This window comes from Triticum dicoccoides, chromosome 6B, assembly GCF_002162155.2.
Source record: "Triticum dicoccoides isolate Atlit2015 ecotype Zavitan chromosome 6B, WEW_v2.0, whole genome shotgun sequence".
In the NCBI taxonomy this organism is placed as follows: Eukaryota; Viridiplantae; Streptophyta; class Magnoliopsida; order Poales; family Poaceae; genus Triticum; species Triticum dicoccoides.
Genome location: NC_041391.1, coordinates 369,558,762 through 369,580,407, shown reverse-complemented (window position 1 = coordinate 369,580,407; position 21,646 = coordinate 369,558,762).

The window sequence follows — 21,646 nt, the reverse complement described above, 5'->3', positions numbered from 1 at the left end:
ATTCTTGAAACTGGTACTGATGAAATTGAACTGCACAGTACATACTTGCACATATAGAACATCACATTGTGAATAACTGGAATAAACAAGGCATACTACGAACAACCAAAGATAGCATTTGAAACTGGACATATGCTAACTACAAACAACAGAACAATCAAAAAACTTTAAAAGAGGCATATGCTAGCTATAACAGGCTTAACATCAAGCAAATATATGCATTCCTATCGGTATGTTTAAAACTGGATTGATAAAATGTACTGCACAGTAAATAATTGCACATACAAAGCATCACATTGTGAACAACTGAAATAAATAAGGCATACTGCAAACATCCAGATATAGCAATTAAAACTGGACATATTCTCACTACACTACAAAATGGACTCGACAAAACAAATCATGGGTCCCCCCCTGTGAAGAGGCATGTCAAAACAAATCATGGGTTTCCCCACGGGTAAACTTATGCCCGAAGTCATTCCACACACTTCGTTTTTACAAAGCTTTTTGCCAATAAACGCCCATGATTTGCCCCTCTTCTAGCGCACGCATGGACAAACTAGCCGGGCGGGAAGCTTGCGCGGTAAACTGCATAGTAGTGCGGGAACAGGCTCATCGATGATACACTTGGCGCCTCTTTGAGGCTACGCATGGCCAAACAAAATGCATGCGGCACGGTGTTGTCAAGCGTGCACTAGAATGCTCCGCTATGAACGCCGTGACAAGACGTGACAATTACAGGGCGGCCGGCCCCTAGTTATTACAGCGGCCATTTAACCCTTGTGTCTCTTCAACCTTTCGATCACGCCCCACCATTGCAATAAGCACACCCACCATAACAAAATTCTTAGAGGGTATCCTGCGCGTCTCCAATGGCACTCCGAGTGGCTGCCGACGATGAGCAGCAGTTCACCATGCATGCCGTGGTGGACACCCACAAAAGGTTCATGGAGCTCTCGGTGGAGTACACCAACAACCCAGTCTGGGTGGAGCTCTCCATCCACATCATGGAGTTGTTGCTTGCGAAGTAGAAGTACAAGGTGGTCGGGTTCGACTTCGAGTACACCAGCGTTCGTGCTGGGTCTTGTCCCAAGGTCGCCGTGGCCCAGATGTGCATGCGCAACCACGTCCTCGTCTACCACTACTGCCTGGCCACAAGGCCTTACGAGCGTTTCACCAAGTTTTTCAATAGCCCCCACTACATGTTCGCTATGGTGGACATCACCAACTATGTAAAGGTGCTCAAGAATTCGGGCATCGCCTGCCAGAATATTGTCGACATCTAGGGCCAATACAAGATTTGGGGCACCAAGGAGCATGAGAAGGACTCACTGGTTCACCTCGCCGAGGCCATCATCGACCCCTACTGCAGAGACATGAAGGATTCCCGCAACAAGGACAAGCGTGCCTAGCACTTTGCTTGGATGGAGAAACTCGACAAAGCTCACATCGTGTACACGGCCAAGGAGGCGTACACGAGCTACGACATGTACAAGCAAATCGTTGACATGAGGAAGTTCCTCCTTCCCAAAAATGGCCAGGGATCCAGCCGGAAGCAGATCAATGGCAATCGTCGTTGCAACAATAGGTAGATGATTAGATCCTCGTTTCTCCTAGTTTAGTATGCGTGTAATTGCTTACTTTGGTGTGTGGAAATATTATGTGTGTAGTCACTTGTGTAATTGTATGCTTAATTTGGTTCTGCAATGTTGTCTTTTTAAGTATATATGTTGATGCTCTGTAGATAGAGCAAATCACATCACACACGGACTAATAAATGGAACCCATCGGAGATGATTTAAAAAATCACTGACAATTATATACCAGCAATCGTTTGCTCACAACACACAAGGCTTGTTAACAGGAATCGTCTGCTTTGTTATCGGTCTTCCCACACATTTCTGCTTACAGACCTGTTTGCCGCATATCACACACATCTTGTTAAGTTGAACCGTTTCTTTTCTCTTGGCTCAATGCAAACAGTTCATCCGAATGAACTGTATGCTGTATATCGCACACACCTTCATCTGGCTGACCGTTTCTTTTGTGTTGCCTAATCACAAACAGTTCATCCGAGTGGACCGTATGTTGTATATCACACACACCTTCATCTGGCTGCCCATTTCTTTTGTTCCTCCTCATCACACACGCCACAAAAATCTGAACCGTGTTTGATGCATCCGTCATAGCAAATGTTTTGCACCTTTCTTGACGATTTATTACAACATCGGTTGCGATTATTGCATCACACACAATTTTGTCGAAGGGTCTCTGATCGTAGTGTCACGTTAGCAGCATCGTGCAGTAGTGTAAGTGTCTTGATCTATCCCTATAGATCTTGATGCCTGATATGTAAGTAGCTTCACTGAGGTTTTTCATTGAAAAAATCTTATTCAAGTATCCTTTTATGCTATCCAGAAATTCTATATCATTTCCAGTCAACAATATGTCATCCACATATAATATCAGAAATTCTACAAAGCTCCCACTCACTTTCTTGTGAATACATGCTTCACCATAAGTATGTATAAAACTATATGCTTCGATCCCCTCATCAAAGCATATATTCCAACTCCGAGATGCTTGCACTAGTCCATAGATGGATCGCTAGAGCTTGCACACTTTGTAGCACCTTTAGGATCGACAAAAACCTTCTGGATGCATCATATACAACTGTTCTTTAAGAAATCCATTAAGGAATGCAGTTTTGACGTCCATTTGCCAGATTTCATAATCATAAAATGGGGCAATCACTAACATGATTCGGACAGACTTAAGCATCACTACTGGTGAGAAAGTCTCATCATAGTCACCCCTTGAACTTGTCAAAAATCTTTCGCGACAAGATGAACTTTATATAAAGTGATATTACCATCAGCGTTTGTCTTCTTCTTGATGATCCAGTTATTCTCAATGGATTTCCGATCATTGGGCAAGTCCACCAAAGTCCATACTTTGTTCTCATACATGGATCCTATCTCAAATTTCATGCCTCAAGCTATTTATCGGAATCAGGGCTCATCATAACTTCTTCATAGTTCGTAGGTTTGCCATTGTCTAACAACATGACTTCCAGGACAGGATTACCGTACCACTCTGGTACGGAACATGTCCTGGTCGACCTACAATGCTTAGTAGTAACTTGATCTGAAGTTTCATGATCATTATCATTAGCTTCCTCTCTAGTCACTGTAGGCATCACGAGAATGGTTTTCTCTGATGTGCTACTTCCCAATTCAAGAGTAGGTACAATTACCTCATCAAGTTCTACTTTCCTCCCACTCACTTCTTTCAAGAGAAACTCCTTCTCTAGAAAGGACCCATTCTTGGAAACAAAGATCTTGCCTTCGGATCTGTGGTAGAAGGTGTACCTAATAGTTTCCTTAGGGTATCCTATGAAGACACACTTCTCTGATTTAGGTTCGAGCTTGTCAGACTGAAGCCTTTTGACATAAGTGTTGCATCCCCAAACTTTAAGAAACGACATCTCAGGTTCCTTGCCAAACCATAGTTTATACAACATTGTCTCAACGGATTTAGACAATGCTCTATTTAACGTGAATGCGGCAGTCTCTAATGCATAGCCCCAAAATGATAAAGGCAAATCGGTAAGAGACATAGTAGAACGCACCATATCTAATAAAGTACAGTTATGACATTCGGACACACCATTACGCTGTGGTGTTCCAGGTGGCGTGAGTTGTGAAACAATTCCACATCGTCTTAAATGAAGGCCAAACTCGTAACTCAAATATTCGCCTCCGCGATCAGATTGTAGAAACCTTATTTTCTTGTTGCGGTGATTCTCCACTTCACTCTGAAATTCTTTGAACTTTTCAAATGTTTCAGACTTGTGTTTCATCAAATCTATATACCTATACCTACTCATATCATCTATGAAGGTTAGAAAATAACGATACCCGCCTCGTGCCTTAACACTCATCAGACCACATACATCGGTATGTATTATTTCCAGTAAGTCATTAGCTCGCTCCATTGTTCTAGAGAACGGAGTTCTAGTCATCTTACCCAAGAGGCATGTTTCGCAAGTATCAAATCATTCATACTCAAGTGATTCCAAAAGTCCATCCGCATGGAGTTTCGTCATGCGCTTTACAAAAATATGACCTAAACGGCAGTGCCACAAGTATGTTCCACTATTATTATAGACTTTGCATCTTTTGGCATCAATATTATGAATATGTGTATAGCTACGATCGAGATTCAACAATAAGAGATCATTTATCAAAGGTGCATGACCGTAAAAGATATTACTCATATAAATAGAACAACCATTATTCTCTAATTTAAATGAATAACTGTCTCGCAATAAACAAGATACAAATATAATGTTCATGCTCAACGCTGGCACCAAATAACAATTATTGAGGACTAAAGCTAATCCCAAAGGTAGATGTAGAGGTAGCGTGCCGATGACGATCACATCGACCTTGGAACCATTCCGAACACGCATCACCACCTCATCCTTGGCCAATCTTCGTTTATTCTGCAGCTCCTGTTTTGAGTTGCAAATATGAGCAGCCGAACCAGTATCAAATACCCAGGTGCTACTACGAGCATTGGTAAGGAACACATCAATAAAAAGTATATCAAATATACCTTTGTTCACTTTGCATCCTCTCATCTGCCAAGTATTTGGGGCAGTTCCGCTTCCAGTGACCCCATTTCCCTTATAGTAGAAGCACTCAGTTTCAGGATTTGGTCTAGCTTTGGGCTTCTTCACGGGAGTGGCAACTTGCTTGCCATTCTTCTTGAAGTTCCTTTTCTTTCCTTTGCCCTTTTTCTTGAAACTAGTGGTCTTGTTAACCATCAACACTTGATGCTCCTTCTTGATTTCCACCTCTGCCTATTTCAGCATCACGAAGAGCTCAGGAATCGTTTTCGTCATCCCTTGCATAGTATAGTTCATCATGAAGCCTTTGTAGCTTGGTGGCAGTGACTGAAGAACTCTGTCAATAACACTCTCAACTTGAAGATCAATTCCGTCAAGTGGTTATGATACCCAGACATTTTGAGTATGTGTTCACTGACAGAACTGTTCTCCTCCATCTTGAAGCTATAGAACTTGTTGGAGATTTTATATCTCTCAACCCGGGCATTAGCTTGAAATATCAACTTCATCTCTTGGAACATCTCATATGCCCTGTGGCGTTCAAAACGTCTTTGAAGTCCCGGTTCTAAGCCGTAAAGCATGGCACACTGAACTGTTGAGTAGTCATCAAATAAAGCCTGCCAGACGTTCATAACATCTGTCGTAGCTCCTGCAGCAGGTCTGTCACCTAGCGGTGCATGAAGGACATAATTCTTCTATGCAGCAATGAGGATAATCCTCAAGTTACGGACCCAGTCCATGTAGTTGCTACCATCATCTTTCAACTTAGCTTTCTCTAGGAAAGCATTAAAATTCAGGGAACGGTAGCACGGGCCATTGATCTACAACATAGATATGCAAAAACTATTAAGACTAGGTTCATGATAAATTAAGTTCAATTAATCAAATTACTAATGAACTCCCACTTAAATTAACATCCCTCAAGTATCTAAGTGACAGCTAATCGATGTATGATCATCCCGTGAGATGGGGTAATCTTCAATGGTGAACATCTTTATGTTTATCATATATACTATATGACTCATGTTCGACCTTTCCGTCTCCAGTGTTCCGAGACCATGTTTGTACATGCCAGGCTCGTCAAGTTAGCCCCAAGTACTGTGCTTGTGCAAAACTAGCTTACACCCGTTTCATGTGAACGTAGAGTCTATCACACCCAACCATCATGAGGTTCTTCGAAACGACGAACTTTAGCAATGGTGCATACTCGGGGAGAACAATTTTATCTTGAAATTTATTGAAGGGAGAATCTTATAATGCTACCGTTGTTCTAAGCAAAATAAGATGCATAAAGGATAAACATAACATGCAATCAAAATATGTGACATGATATGGCCATCATCATCTTGTGCTTTTGATCTCCATCTCCAAAGCACTATCAGGATCTCCATTGTCACCGGCTTGACACCTTGATCTCCATCGTTGCGTCCGGGTTGTCTCGCCAACTATTGCTAACGCATAGCGATAAAGTAAAGTAATTACATGGCGCTTGTATTTCATACAATAATTAATAGACAACCCTAAGGCTCCTGCCAGTTGTCGATATTACAGAACATGATCATCTCATACAACAATGTATATCAAATCACGTCTTGACCATATCACGTCACAACATACCCTGCAAAAACAAGTTAGACGTCCTCTACTTTGTTGTTGCAAGTTTTATGAGGCTGCTACGGGCAACAAGCAAGAATCGTTCTTAGCTACGCAAAACCACAACGGTGATTTATCAAGTGTGCTGATTTAACCTTCTTCAAGGACTGGCCATAGTCAAATTTGATTCAACAAAAGTAGGAGAAACAGACACCCACCAGCCACCTTTATGCAAAACAAGTTGCATGCCAGTCGGTGTAACCAGTCTCGTGTGCATGGAAATGTAAGGTTGGTCCGAGCTGCTTCATCCCACAATGCCGCCAAATCAAAATAAGACATCGGTGGTAAGCAGTATGAACATCACCGCCCACAACTCCTTTGTGTTCTACTCGTGCCTATCATCTACGCATAGACCTGGCTCATGATGCCATTGTTGGGGAATGTTGCATGTAAAACAAAACAGAAAATCTACGCACACGCAATATCTGTCCATGGAGATGCATATCTATGAGAGGGGAAACGTACCCTTGTATATCTCTAAGCGGAAGCATCCATGGAGATGCAGTCGTACTCTTCGCGATCCGATCACGATCCAACCGATCTAGTGCCAAACGGATGACACCTCCAAGTTTAGCACACATGCGGCTCGATGACGTCTCCTCCTTCTTGATCGAGCAAGCGAGAGAGGAGAAGTAGATGGGATCACAACCAACATGACGGCATGGTGGTGGAGCACCGACAGTGCTTTGCTAAGCGTCGCCGGGACGAGGCGGTGGAACTACGGAGTAACGGGAGAGAGAGAGGGGCGCCAAGGACTTGGTGTGTCCTCTTGAGCCGCCCCCTGCCATCTATATACAGGTAGAGGAGCATCGGAAATAGCCCCGCCAAGCCCTAGGGCGCAACTAAGGGGGAGAGGACTTGGACTCCAAGTCCAATCCTATTCCTACTAGGACTCCTTCCTTTTTTGCCTTCCCTAGCCACATGGGATTTTGAGGACTTGGTGCTCCAAGAACAATAAGGCCAAGGCGCCTCCCCGCAGGCCATGCTAGCACTTGGGTTGTCATGGACCCACTTGTGGACTTCCGGGCCCATCCAGAATCCTCCAGAACCTTCTGGAAGCTTCCCAGTACAATACCGAAAAACCCGCACCTTTTTCCGAAATCAGAAATATGCCTTCCCATATATAAATCTTTACATCTAGATCATTCCGAGACTCCTTGTGACGTCCGGGATCTCATCCGGGACTCCGAACTACATTTGGTTACCACTCATCAAATATCCCAATACTACTCTAGCGTCAACGAACGTTACGTGTGCAACCCTGCGGCTTTGGGAATTATGTACTCATGACCGAGACACCTCTCTGGTCAATAACCAATAGCGGGACCTGGATGCCCATATTGATTGCTACATATTCCACAAAGATCTTTTATCGATTGAACCTTTATGACAACATACGTAATTCCCGTTGTCTGTCGGTATGTTACTTGCCCGAGATTCGATCGTCGGTATCTTGATACCTAGTTCAATCTCATTACCCATAAGTCTCTTTACTCGTTCCGTAATACATCATCTTGCAATTAAATCCTTAGTCACTTTTCTTGCAAGCTTCTTGTGATGTGTGTTACCGAGAGGCCCTGAGACACTACAAAAAAAGACACATCCGTGACATTTTGGGCCGAACGATTTTTTTCTTCTGAACACGACGACGCATTCCGTTCCAACCCAGCCGGTTGGCTCCCCATGAACATGACAATGACACCGTTTCTCTGTTCCAACAAAGCCATGTACACGACCCCTGGCTGTACGTATGCGCGAGTAGGCGTTCGAGACCCCACCCGTATGTACATACGTGGCCGTATTTTATTTCTTGCACACTGGCCATTGTACGTACGTGTACATGCTACGTGCGCGCCTCTACTACGACATGTGCGCGCCTCTACATCCACCAGTATGTACGTATATGTTCGCGACCAGAATGACAATGCTACGTACGCTTCGACCAGGTGGGTCCCAACTGTCAGGCACTTCCTTGCGTGCGAAGATGTAGCTAGTGGGTCCCAGCAGTAAGGGGGTGAATCATTTTTTTGCCCAGACGCACTTCCTTGTGTGCAAAGATGTAGCTGGTGGGTCCCAGCAGTCAGGGGGGAAACGTTTTTTTTGGTGAAATACGGTGGCCTACTGTCAGGTGGAGGAATAATTATTTTGCGCGTAATAAGGAGGCACTTCCTTGCGGCCGGCTTGGACCCAGCTGTCAGTCTCTCCACGTATAGTACTCTTTCGATGGAAGTCGTTCCTTGACCACGTTGACCACGCCGCGCCGAGAGCACCAGGGCGGTGAACGATGGCGAGGCCTAGGAAGGGGACGACGCGGAGCCGGGCAAGACGCGGCAGTGGAAGCCCACGCGGAGAGGAGTACGAGGGTTCACTGGTTCGGCTGCGGTGTGAGGCTGCCGTCGCCGCAGAATAACAGGGGGTGTGGGTGAGTAGAGGGATGGCCTGGCCAGTGGTGGGAGTAGTAGGGGGCGGTGAGGCCTGATACGTCCATTTTGCATCATGCTTTTATATCGATATTTATTGCATTATGGGTTGTTATTATACGTTATGTCACAATAATTATGGCTATTCTCTCTTATTTTACAAAGTTTATCATGAAGAGGGAGAATGCCAGCAACTCGAAAAGGAGAAAATATTGGAAACCTATTCTGCACATCTCCAAAAGTCCTGAAACTCCATGAAAGTCATTTTTGGAATTAATAAAAATTATTGAGCAAAGAAAGTACCAGAGGGGGCACACACCCTAGCCACGAGGGTGGCGGGCGCGCCCACCCCTATTGGGCGCACCCCCTGCCTCGTGGGCCCCCTGGTGGCCCTCCGGTGCCCATCTTCTGCTATATGAAGTCTTTTACCCTGGAAAAAATCATAAGCAAGCTTATGGGACGAAACTCCGCCACCACGAGGCGGAACCTTGGCGGAACCAATCTAGGGCTCCGACGAAGCTGTTCTACCGGGGAAACTTCCCTTCGGGAGGGGGAAATCATCACCATCGTCACCACCAACGATCCTCTCATCGGGAGGGGGTCAATCTCCATCAACATCTTCATCAGCACCATCTCCTCTCAAACCCTAGTTCATCTCTTGTATCCAATCTTGTTTCAAAACCACAAATTGGTACCTGTGGGTTGCTAGTAGTGTTGATTACTCCTTGTAGTTGATGCTAATTGGTTTATCTGGTGGAAGATCATATGTTAAGATCCTTAATGCATATTAATACTCCTCTGATCATGAACATGAATATGCTTTGTGAGTAGTTACTTTTGTTCCCGAGGACATGGGAGAAGTCTTGCTATTAGTAGTCATGTGAATTTGGTATTCGTTCGATATTTTGATGAGATGTATGTTGTCTCTCCTCTAGTGGTGTTATGTGAACACCGACTACATGACACTTCACCATTATTGGGCCTAGAGGAAGGCATTGGGAAGTAATAAGTAGATGATGGGTTGCTAGAGTGACAGAAGCTTAAACCCTAGTTTATGCGTTGCTTCGTAAGGAGCTGATTTGGATCCACTAGTTTCATGCTATGGTTAGGTTTACCTTAATACTTCTTTTATAGTTGCAAATGGCTGCAATAGGGGTTAATCATAAGTGGGATGCTTGTCCATGAAAGGGTAGTACACAAGCACCGGTCCACCCACATATCAAATTATCAAAGTAACGAACGCGAATCATATGAGCGTGATGAAAACTAGCTTGACGATAAATCCCATGTGTCCTCGGGAACACTTTTCTCATTATAAGAAATTGTCCAGGCTTGTACTTTGCTACAAAGAAGTATTGGGCCACCTTGCTGCACTTTATTTACTTTCATTTCTTGTTACCCGTTACAAATTATCTTATCACAAAACTATCTGTTACCTACAATTTCAGTGCTTGCAGAGAATACCTTACTGAAAACCGGATGTCATTTCCTTCTGCTCCTTGTTGGTTTCGATGCTCTTACTTATCGAAAGGACAACGATAGATCCTCTATACTTGTGGGTCATCAAGACTCTTTTCTGCCGCCGTTGCCGGGGAGTGAAGCGCCTTTGGTGAGTGGAACTTGGTAAGGAAACATTTATATAGTGTGCTGAAATTTACTGTCACTTGTTACTATGGAAACTAATCCTTTGAGGGGCTTGTTCGGGGCATCTTCGCCCTGACCAGTAGAGCAAAGAGTTGATCCTCAACCTACTGAACCTACTGAAAATGTTTACTTTGAAATTCCTTTGGGTATGATAGAGAAACTGCTAGCTAATCCCTTTGCAGGAGATGGAACATTGCATCCAGATTTACACCTTATCTATGTGGATGAAGTTTGTGGATTACTTAAGCTTGCAGGTATACCTGATGATGTGGTTAAGAGGAAGGTCTTCCCTTTATCTTTGAAGGGAGATGCATTGACATGGTATAGGCTATGTGATGATACGGGATCTTGGAACTATAAACGATTGAAATTGGAAATTCACCAGAAGTTCTATCCTATGCATCTTGTTCAACATGATCGTAATTATATATATAATTTTTGGCCTCACGAAGAAGAAAGTATCGCTCAAGCATGGGAGAGGCTTAAGTAAATGTTATATTCATGCCCCAATCATGAGCTCTCAAGAGATATGATTATTCAAAAAATTTATGCTCGGCTTTGTCTCAATGATGGCACCATGCTCGATACTTCCTGTGCTGGTCCTTATATGCTGAAGACTATTGAATTCAAGTCGGACTTATTGGAAAGAATTAAATGCAACTCTGAAGATTGGGGTTCTAATGATGGTAAGGAGTCAGGTATGACATCTAAGTTTGATTGTGTTAAATCTTTTATGAATACCGATGCTTTTCGTGGATTTAGCGCTAAATATGGACTTTACTCTGAGATAGTAGCTTCTTTCTGTGAATCTTTTGCTACTCACGTTGATCTCCCTAAGGAGAAGTGGTTTAAATATAATCCTCCCATTTAAGTAAAAGTAGTTGCACCTGTTACAGTTGAAGAAAAGACTATCACTTATAATGATCCTATTGTTCCTACTACTTATGTGGAGAAACCACCCTTCCCTGTTAGGATAAAGGATCATGCTAAAGCTTCAACTGTGGTTCATAAAAGTAATACTAGAACATATACACCTCCTGAGCAAATTAAAGTTGAACCTAGTATTTCTATGGTTAAAGATCTCTTGGTTGATAATATAGATGGGCATGTTATTTACTTCTGTGAGGAAGCTGCTAATATTGCTAAACCTGATGCTAAGATACATAGACCTGTTGTAGGCATGCCTGTTATTTCTATTAAAATAGGAAATATTTGTTATCATGGCTTATGCGATATGGGTGCTAGTGCTAGTGCAATACCTATTTCCTTATATAATGAAATTATGCATGATATTGCACCCGCTGAGTTGGAAGATATTGATGTTACAATTAAGCTTGCCAATAGAGATACTATTTCACCATTTGGGATTGTTAGAGATGTTGAAGTCTTGCGTGGGAAAGTTAAATATCCTGCTGATTTTCTTGTTCTTGGTTCCCCACAAGATAGCTTTTGTCCCATTATATTTGGTAGACCCTTCTTGAATACTGTTAATGCTAAGATTGATTGTGAAAAGGATGTTGCTACAATTGGCTTGCGGGATATGAAACATGAGTTTATTTTTGCCAAATTTCATAGACAACCCCATGATAAAGAATTGCCTAGTAAAGATGAAATTATTGGTCTTGCTTCTATTGCCATGCCTCCTACTGATCCTTTAGAACAATATTTGCTAGACCATGAAAATGATATGCTTATGAATGCAAGAAGGGAGATAGATGAAGTATTATTTCAACAGGGTCCTATTCTGAAACACAACTTGCCTGTTGAAATCCTAGGGGATCCCCCTCCACCCAAGGGTGATCCCGTGTTTGAGCTTAAACCTTTATCTGATAATCTTAAATATGCTTATCTTGATGAAAAGAAGATATATCCTGTTATTATTAGTGCTAACCTTTCAGAGCAGGAAGAGGAAAGATTATTGAAAACTCTAAAGAAGCACCGTTCTGCTATTGGATATACTCTCGATGATCTTAAGGGCATTAGTCCCACTCCATGCCAACACAAAATTAAATTGGACGAAGGCTCCAAACCAGTTAGAGATCATCAATGACGGTTAAATTCTAAGATGAAAGAAGTGGTAAGAAAGGAAATACTAAATCTCCTTGAGGTAGGTATAATTTATCCCATTGCTGATAGTGATTGGGTAAGTCCTGTCCATTGCGTCCCTAAGAAGGGAGGTATTACTGTCGTTCCTAATGATAAAGATGAATTGATTCCGCAAAGAATTGTTACAGGTTATAGGATGGTAATTGATTTCCGTAAATTAAATAAAGCTACTAAGAAAGATCATTACCCTTTACCTTTTATTAATCAGATGCTAGAAAGACTATCCAAACATACACATTTCTGTTTTCTAGATGGTTATTTTGGTTTCTCTCAAATACCTGTGTCAGCGGACGATCAATCAAAAACTACCTTTACTTGCCCTTTCGGTACTTTTGCTTATAGACGTATGCCATTTGGTTTATGTAATGCACCTGCTACCTTTCAAAGATGCATGATGGCTACATTCTCTGACTTTTGTGAAAAGATTTCTGAGGTATTCATGGATGACTTCTCCGTTTATGGATCCTCTTTTGATGATTGCTTGAGCAACCTTGATCGAGTTTTGCAGAGATGTGAAGACACTAGTCTCGTCTTCAGTTGGGAGAAGTGTCACTTTATGGTTAATGAAGGCATTGTCTTGGGGCATAAAATTTCTGAAAGAGGTATTGAAGTTGATAAAGCTAAAGTTGATGCTATTGAAAAGATGCCATGTCCCAAGGACATTAAAGGTATAAGAAGTTTCCTTGGTTATGCCGGTTTTTATAGGAGGTTCGTTAAGGACTTTTCTAAAATCTCTAGGCCTCTTACTAATCTATTGCAAAAAGATATTCCTTTTGTCTTTGATGATGATTGTGTAGAAGTATTTGAAATACTTAAGAAAGCTTTAATCACTGCACCTATTGTTTAGCCACCTGATTGGAATTTACCCTTTAAAATTATGTGTGATGCTAGTGATTATGTTGTAGCTGCTGTTCTAGGGCAAAGAGTTGATAAGAAATTAAATGTTATCCAGTATGCTAGTAAAACTCTTGACACTGCCTAGAGAAATTATGCTACTACTGAAAAAGAATTCTTAGCAGTTGTATTTGCATGTGATAAGTTCAGACCTTATATTATTGATTCTAAAGTAACTATTCACACTGATCATGCTGCTATTAAATATCTTATGGAAAAGAAAGATGCTAAACCTAGACTTATTAGATGGGTCCTCTTGCTTCAAGAATTTGATTTGCATATTATTGATAGAAAGGGAGCTGGGAACCCCGTTGCAGACAACTTGTCTAGGTTAGAGAATGTTCTTGATGACCCACTACCTATTGATGATAGCTTTCCCGATGAACAATTAGCGGTCATAAATGCTTCTTGTATTGCTCCATGGTATGCTGATTATGCTATTTACATTGTTGCTAAATTTATACCACCTAGTTTCACATACCAGCAAAAGAAAAGGTTCTTTTATGATTTAAGACATTACTTCTGGGATGACCCACACCTTTATAAAGAAGGAGTAGATGGTGTTATTAGATGTTGTGTTCCTGAGCATGAACAGGAATAGATCCTACGCAAGTGTCACTCTGAACCATATGGAGGACACCATGCTGGAGATAGAACTGCACATAAGGTATTGCAATCCGGTTTTTATTGGCCTACTCTCTTCAAAGATGCCCGTAAGTTTGTCTTGTCATGTGATGAATATCAAAGAATTGGTAATATTAGTAGTCGTCAAGAAATGCCTATGAATTATTCTCTTGTTATTAAACCATTCGATGTTTGGGGCTTTGATTGCATGGGACCTTTTCATGCCTCTAATGGATATACACATATTTTAGTTGCTGTTGATTACGTCACTAAGTGGGTAGAAGCTATTCCAACTAGTAGTGCTGATCATAACACCTCTATTAAGATGCTTAAAGAAGTTATTTTTCTGAGGTTTGGAGTCCCTAGATACTTAATGACTGATGGTGGTTCACATTTTATTCATGGTGCTTTCCGTAAAATGCTTGCTAAGTATGATGTTAATCATAGAATTGCATCTCCTTATCACCCATAGTCCAGTGGTGAAGTAGAGTTGAGTAATAGAGAGCTCAAATTAATTTTGCAAAAGACTGTTAATAGATCTTGAAAGAGTTGGTCCAAGAAACTTGATGATGCATTGTGGGCCTATAGAACTGCATATAAAAATCCTATGGGTATGTCTCTGTATAAGATGGTATATGGAAAAGCATGTCACTTTTGGGCTTTTAAAGATCTCAACTATGATTTCAAACTTGCCGGTGAGAAGAGGTTATTTGATATTAGCTCACTTGATGAATGGAGAACCCAAGCATATGAGAATGCCAAGCTGTTTAAAGAAAAAGTTAAAAGATGGCATGACAAAAGGATAGAAAAGCGTGAATTTAACATAGGTAATTATGTGTTGCTATTCAACTCCCGTTTATGATTTTTTTCAGGAAAACTTCTCTCTAAATGGCAAGGTCATTACGTTATCGAGGATGTCTACCGTTCTGGTGCCAGTTGTGCTCGGCGCCCTATGACAAGGCGAATATGAGTTGTTCTTTCGTGGAAGAATCCTCATGTAAAGGGTACGACAGAAGCTTCTGCTTGAACCAACGCGTGAAACATGAGTTGTGCTCTTTGATTATATCTCCGTCCGTCCTCTGTTGGCCTCAGTCATTGTACGTCTTCTCAATAAAGGTTTTGTGCTCTACCACCCAAGGATCAACCACGTCTATGTGTTGTAGCGCGACTAGGTTTGCTCTTTCAAAGTCGGTGAGTCGACCCTCGAAGTCGACATGCATTTTGCGGCGACCCTCACGGTGACCCCATCCAGCGAGCCTGCCGAGGTGCCTGTTGATGGGCAGACCAACGGGGTCCTCGATGCCTAGATAATCTGTGCAGTAGGAGATGCACTCTTCGGTTAGAAAGCTCCTGGCTATGCTTCCCTCTGGACGTGACATGTTGCAAATGTATCCTTTGATGACACCATTCATCCTTTCGAATGGCATCATGCTATGCAGGAACGTCGGCCTGAGTTGGATGATATCCTCCATGATATGGACCAGCAGATGCACCATAACGTCGAAGAATGCGGGCGGGAAGTACATCTCAAGCTCGCATAGTATCACCATGATCTCTTCCTGTAGCCTTCTGAGTTGCCTCACGCCAACCGACTTCCGAGAGATGACGTCGAAAAAGTTGCATAGGCCAAATAGCGTTTCACGGACGTGCGCGTCCATGATCCCACGGATTGCAACTAGAAGTATCTGCGTCATCAGCACGTGACAGTCGTGAGACTTCATCCCGCTGAACTGCTGCTTCGCTGGGTCTAGGTATCTGCTTATCTTCCCCGCGTAACCGTAAGGAAGTTTTACTCCTACGAGGCAGGTGAAAAACTGCTCGATCTCCTCCTGACTTAGAGTGAAGCATGCGGGAGGGTAGTCATTTCCGGTCTTCTTGGCCTTTTTGCCTTTGGGACGACTTTCCGTGTCCTGCTTCGCCTCATCATCGTCATCATCATTAGTGTGAAGCTCCTCCCTGATGCCCATTGATTTCAAGTCTGCCCTTGCTTTCGGCCCATCTTTGGTCCTCTCTGGCATGTTGAGCAGGGTACCAAGTAGACTCTCGCACACGTTCTTCGTGATATGCATGACATCAAGGCTGTGAGGCACACGGTGGATCTTCCAGTATGGCAAGTCCCAGAAAACAGACCTTGTTTTCCATACCTTCAGCAGCGGCTCTGGCACCTTTCGCTTCTTTCCCGGCTCTGGCGCCTTTTGCTTCTTTCTCGGCAGTGGGCAATCTTTCCAATTTTTCAACAGCTGGTCTATTTCCTCGCCGCTCCTCGTACGCGGCCGTCTTCGGGGTTTGATTTCACCATCGAACAGATCCTTGCGTTTACTCCACGGGTCATCGTCGCGAAGCCACCTTCGATATCTCATGAACACGGTTTTCGAAGACCTGGGATCTCTGTCTAGCTGGCGATACGTTGTGTCATCCATGCACCTGACGCATCCAGAAAATCCGTGGACCACCTGCCCCGCAAGATATCCGTAACCGAGATAGTCGTGCACCGTCGTGAGCAGTGCGGCTCTCATAGGGAAATATTCTTTCTCTGCGGCGTCCCATGTATTGGCTGGCGTTTTCCACAGCGTGTCTAGCTCGTCTTTTAGCAGCCCCAGATACAGATTGATGTCGTTCCCTGGTTGTTTCGACCCTTAAATTAGCATACTCATGTGAATGTACTTCCTCTTCATGCACAACCAGGGGGGAAGGTTGTACATCCACACAAACACAGGCCAGGTGCTATGTGTGCTTCTCTGGCTGCCAAACGGATTGACTCCATCGGTGCTCGCGCCCAACAGGATGTTCCTTGGATCCTTCCCAAATTCTGGGTGTTCGAAGTTCAACGCTTGCCACTGGCAGCATCCTTTGGGTGACTCAGCATCTTGTCTTTTTTATTTATGTCCGGATCATTTGCGTCATCTTCTCGCTTCTTCTCCTCCCTATCCGCGTGCCAACGCAGGAGCTTTGCTACCTTAGGGCCGCGAAATACCGCTGTAGACGAGGAGTGATCGGAAAGTACCACACCACTTTTCGAGGAGCTTTCTTCCTCTTCTTGTATCGAGTGACGCCGCACACCGGACATATGGTAGACTCAGTGTGCTCATCCCGATAAATGATGCAATTGTTCATGCACACATGGTATTTCACGTGCGGTAAATCCAGAGGACACACGATTTTCTTCGCCTCCTCGAAAATGGTCGGGCACTTGTTCCCCTTGGGAAGACGTTCGTGCCAGAATGACATGTTCTCGTCGAAGCATGCGTCGGTCATTTTGTGTTTTACCTTCATATCCAGAGCCATGAGCATTACTTTCAGGCGGGTATCCTCGGGCCAGCATCCTTCATACAATGGAGTAACCACGTCTATCTCCAGTTGATCCAGCTTAGCTTTCTCTCGAGCGGCAGCTCTTGTGTTATCCGTCTGCTTGAGAATCAGCTCTTGAATATGAGGGTCCTGCACCCAGCCCATCGATGGTCCATCGTCGTCTGCTCCGATGGCATCTTCATCTTCATGATCATGCCCTTCATCTGCTCCGGCATCTTCCTCATCATCATGTCCGGCATCTTCTACATGATGACTGTGTACAACATCACCATCGTGATCATGTCCTGGAGATTCTTTGTCTTCTCGCCCGCCCGAGCCGTGGTGGTTGTCTTGCTGCCCTTCCTCATTTCTTGCCTGCCCCCCATGGACGACTTCATAGTCATCTTCATCACCTTGCCACCGATAGCCATCCATGAAGCCACGCAAGAGCAGGTGGTCCCGCACCTGCCCGGAATCCGGGCGCGCAATAAGGCTCTTCAGCTGGCATCTTCGACACGGACATCTTATCTCCGTCTCGTTCTTTTGAAGCATCTCGGCCTTCGCGGAGCTCAAAAACCTATTCACGATGCCTTCGGTCATCGTGCGGACCATGGTCGCCTGCGGGGTAGAGCAAAACGATATTTTAGAACCAAGGAAAAATTTGGCATGACTTTCCCTAAAAATAGGACCAAAAACAATGCATAGTTCCAAAATTCTCGCCGAAACGGAAATGAATCAACATTCCGGCAAAATATTGGCAACTATCGCATTTCAAATACCGGTACCTGCAAACACAAACATATATGCAACACCACAAACATATGCAACACCATGAACATACATAGATCTAGCCAGGCCACAAAAAGTGCATGTGCACGTTGTTGGAGAGGGAGAACAACATAAAGATAGCTTCCTCCTTACTTACCTATCAAAAAGGTAATTTAACCACTTAATTTGGATGAATCTATGGTGCAAATGAGGTGAGGAGGAGGAGGCAGCCAAGACAAACTTGGAGGAGGAGGTGGAGAATGAAGTGGGGAAAGTGAGTGGGTAGGTGGGCTGTCCAAAATATCTTGTTGGTCCCAGGTTACTAATGGCGCACCACCTGCAAATGCGCCATTAGTAACCCTGGTTACTAATGGCGCACCTGCTGCTGGTGCACCATTAGTAGTTTTGCAAAAAAATAAAAAATATATATATATTCTAATGGCGCACCGTGGCATAGTGCGCCATTACTAGTTTAAACTAGTAATGGCGCACAATGCTATGGTGCGCCATTAGTAGTTTTGCAAACAAAAAGAATAAAAAAACAACAGTAGTGGCGCACTGTGTGGCCGGTACGCCATTACTAGTTAGCACTAGTAATGGCGCACCATGCCATGATGCGCCATTAGTATGTTTGGAAAAAAATTGTTACTAGTGGAGCACCATGTGCCTGGTGCGCCATTAGTGTCTTCCACACTAATGGCGCACCTGCACATGGTGCGCCACTGCTATATAGTAGTGGCGCACCACATGGCAGGTGCGCCATTAGTGTCCATTTCATCTATAGCCCTTTTCCTAGTAGTGAAAAATCAACAACTTCGAAGGCACAAATCCGAATGTGGTGAACGGTCAAAGAATCAAACATTATATCTTAGGTAATCCCATAAATGTTGAAACTAATATTATTGAAACCGTAACCCTGGAGGAATACATAAGGGAAACTTTCCAAAACGTTTCAGACTCCGAAAAGTAATAGGTATGTGGTACGGTAAGTAAATCGACTCCAAAACAGTTCTAACGGCAATTTTTCTCCGTTTTGGAATATTTAAGAATTTCAGAAAATAAGAAGTAGTCCGGGAAGGACACGAGGCCTCCACAAGGGCGGAGGGTGCGCCCACCCTTACTGGGCGCGCCCCCTGCCTCGTGGGCACCTCGTGTGCCTTCCGGACTCCGTTTTCTTGCACGTTACTTCTTTTGGTCGGTAAAAATTCATTATATAATCTCCCGAAGGTTTCGACCACCGTATCATGCAATAATCTTCTGTTTTTGTTTCGAGCTGTTGTTCTAACAGATCTAGATCACCATGACGTCTCCAAGCGCTCCCAAGGACAAGTTTTTCGACAGGGTCATCAACCCCTATCTTGCGGAGGTGCTGCAACACCCTCAAACCATTGAGATGCGTGAGGGGGTGCTGCACATCCGCGATGTGGAGGGATCAAGGCGTACCAGAAGCATGGAGACAAAGCTCGAAGCTATGGAACAACAAGTTTTTAAGTGCCAAGGGATGGTGGAGCGTGGACTTAACACCAACCAGATGATGATCGCGGAGTTCACCAACAACCACAAGCTGGAAGCCAAGAACATTGGGGAGACCATCTTCAAGCTTCATGAGAAAATCGAGCACCTCCAAGCCCAGATCTATGACCTGCAAAACCAAAACTGTGAGTATGAATATAGATTCAAGAGGATGAGTTTGGCTGCAGATTTGAGGATCCCGGAGACTCGATCATCCTTCTATGATGGTGAGCCTATGCCTTGGAAGACGGACGATAAGCCTACCTCATCAACAACTCCTTCTTCACCACTCCCGAGGACATAATCACATGGGTATGGGCACTCCCCTTGGCAACTGCCAAGCTTGGGGGAGGTGCCCCGGTATTGTATCACCATCACACTCCTATCTTTACCGTTTTACTTAGTTCGATCCTTTTAGTAATATCTTGATCTAGTAGAATAAAGTTTCGGTATGAATTAGTTTTGAGTTTTGCTCTGTGATCTCTCTATGTAATCGAGTCCGTGAGCTATCTATAATAAAGATTAGTGTTGAGTCAAGGGCTTTGCTATCTTGCTATGATCTTGAGAAAATAAAAGAACAAAAAGAAATAAAAGAGTTCATATTGATCTTATGGATAGTAATGACTTCACATATAAAGAGTATGAGGCTTAAAAGTTGTTGAGAGTTGACAAACATGGTTTTGGTCATCGTTGCAATTAATAGGAAGTAATAAAGAAAGAGAGGTTTTCACATATAAATATACTATCTTGGACATCTTTTACGATTGTGAGCACTCATTAAAGTATGAAATGCTAAAGAGTTGATGTTGGACAAGGAAGACAACGTAATGGGTTATGTTTTCTCACTTCTTAGTTAAAGTATATTGTCATGGATCGTCCAACATGTTGAGCTTGCCTTTCCCCCTCATGCTAGCCAAATTCCTTGCACCAAGTAGAGATACTACTTGTGCTTCCAAATATCCTAAACTCAGTTTTTGCCATGAGAGTCCAACATACCTACCTATGGATTGAGTAAGGTCCTTCAAGTAAGTTGTCATGTTGGAAGCAATAAACATTGCTCTCTCAATATGTATGACTTATTAGTGCGGAGAAAATAAGATTTATATGATAGTGTGATATGAAAGTAATAAAAGCGACAGACTGCATAATAAAGGTTCATATCACAAGTGGCAATATAAAGTGACGTTCTTTTGCATTAACATTTTGTGCATCCAACCCTAAAATCACATGACAACCTCTGCTTCCCTCTGCGAAGGGCCTATCTTTTACTTTATGTCTTTATATTATGCAAGAGTCAAGGTGATCCTCACCTTTCCCTTTTTCATTTTATCATTTGGCAGGCACCTCGTGTTGGAAAGATCCTGATATATATATCCAGTTGGATGTAAGTTAGCATGAACTATTATTGTTGACATCACCCAAAGGTGAATATGTTGGGAGGCGAAATTATAAGCCCCTATCTTTCTCTGTGTCTGATTAAAACTCCATAACCATAAGTATTGCGTGAGTGTTAGAAATTGTAGAAGACTATATGATAGTTGAGTATGTGGACTTGCTGAAAAGCTCTATTCTTGACTCTTCCTGATGTTATGATAAATTGCAATTGTTTCAATGACTAAGATTATAGTTTGTTAGTTCTCAGTGAAGTTTCTGAACCATACTTGACATTGTGAACGGATTGTTACTTGAGCATAAGAAATCATATGACAAAATCTATATATGTTGCTGTTATAAGAATGATCATGATGCCCTCATGTACGTATTTTATTTTTATCGACACCTCTATCTCTAAACATGTGAACATATTTTTCGATATCGGGTTCCACTTGAGGACAAGCGAGGTCTAAGCTTGGGGGAGTTGATACGTCCATTTTGCATCATGCTTTTATATCGATATTTATTGCATTATGGGCTACGTTATGTCACAATACTTATGGCCATTCTCTCTTATTTTAAAAGGTTTATCATGAGGAGGTAGAACGCTGGTAGATGGAATTTCGGGCTGGAAAAGGAGCAAATATTGGAAACCTATTCTGCACAGTCTAAAAGTCCCGAAACTCCACAAAAGTCATTTTTGGAATTAATAAGAATTATTGAGCAAAGG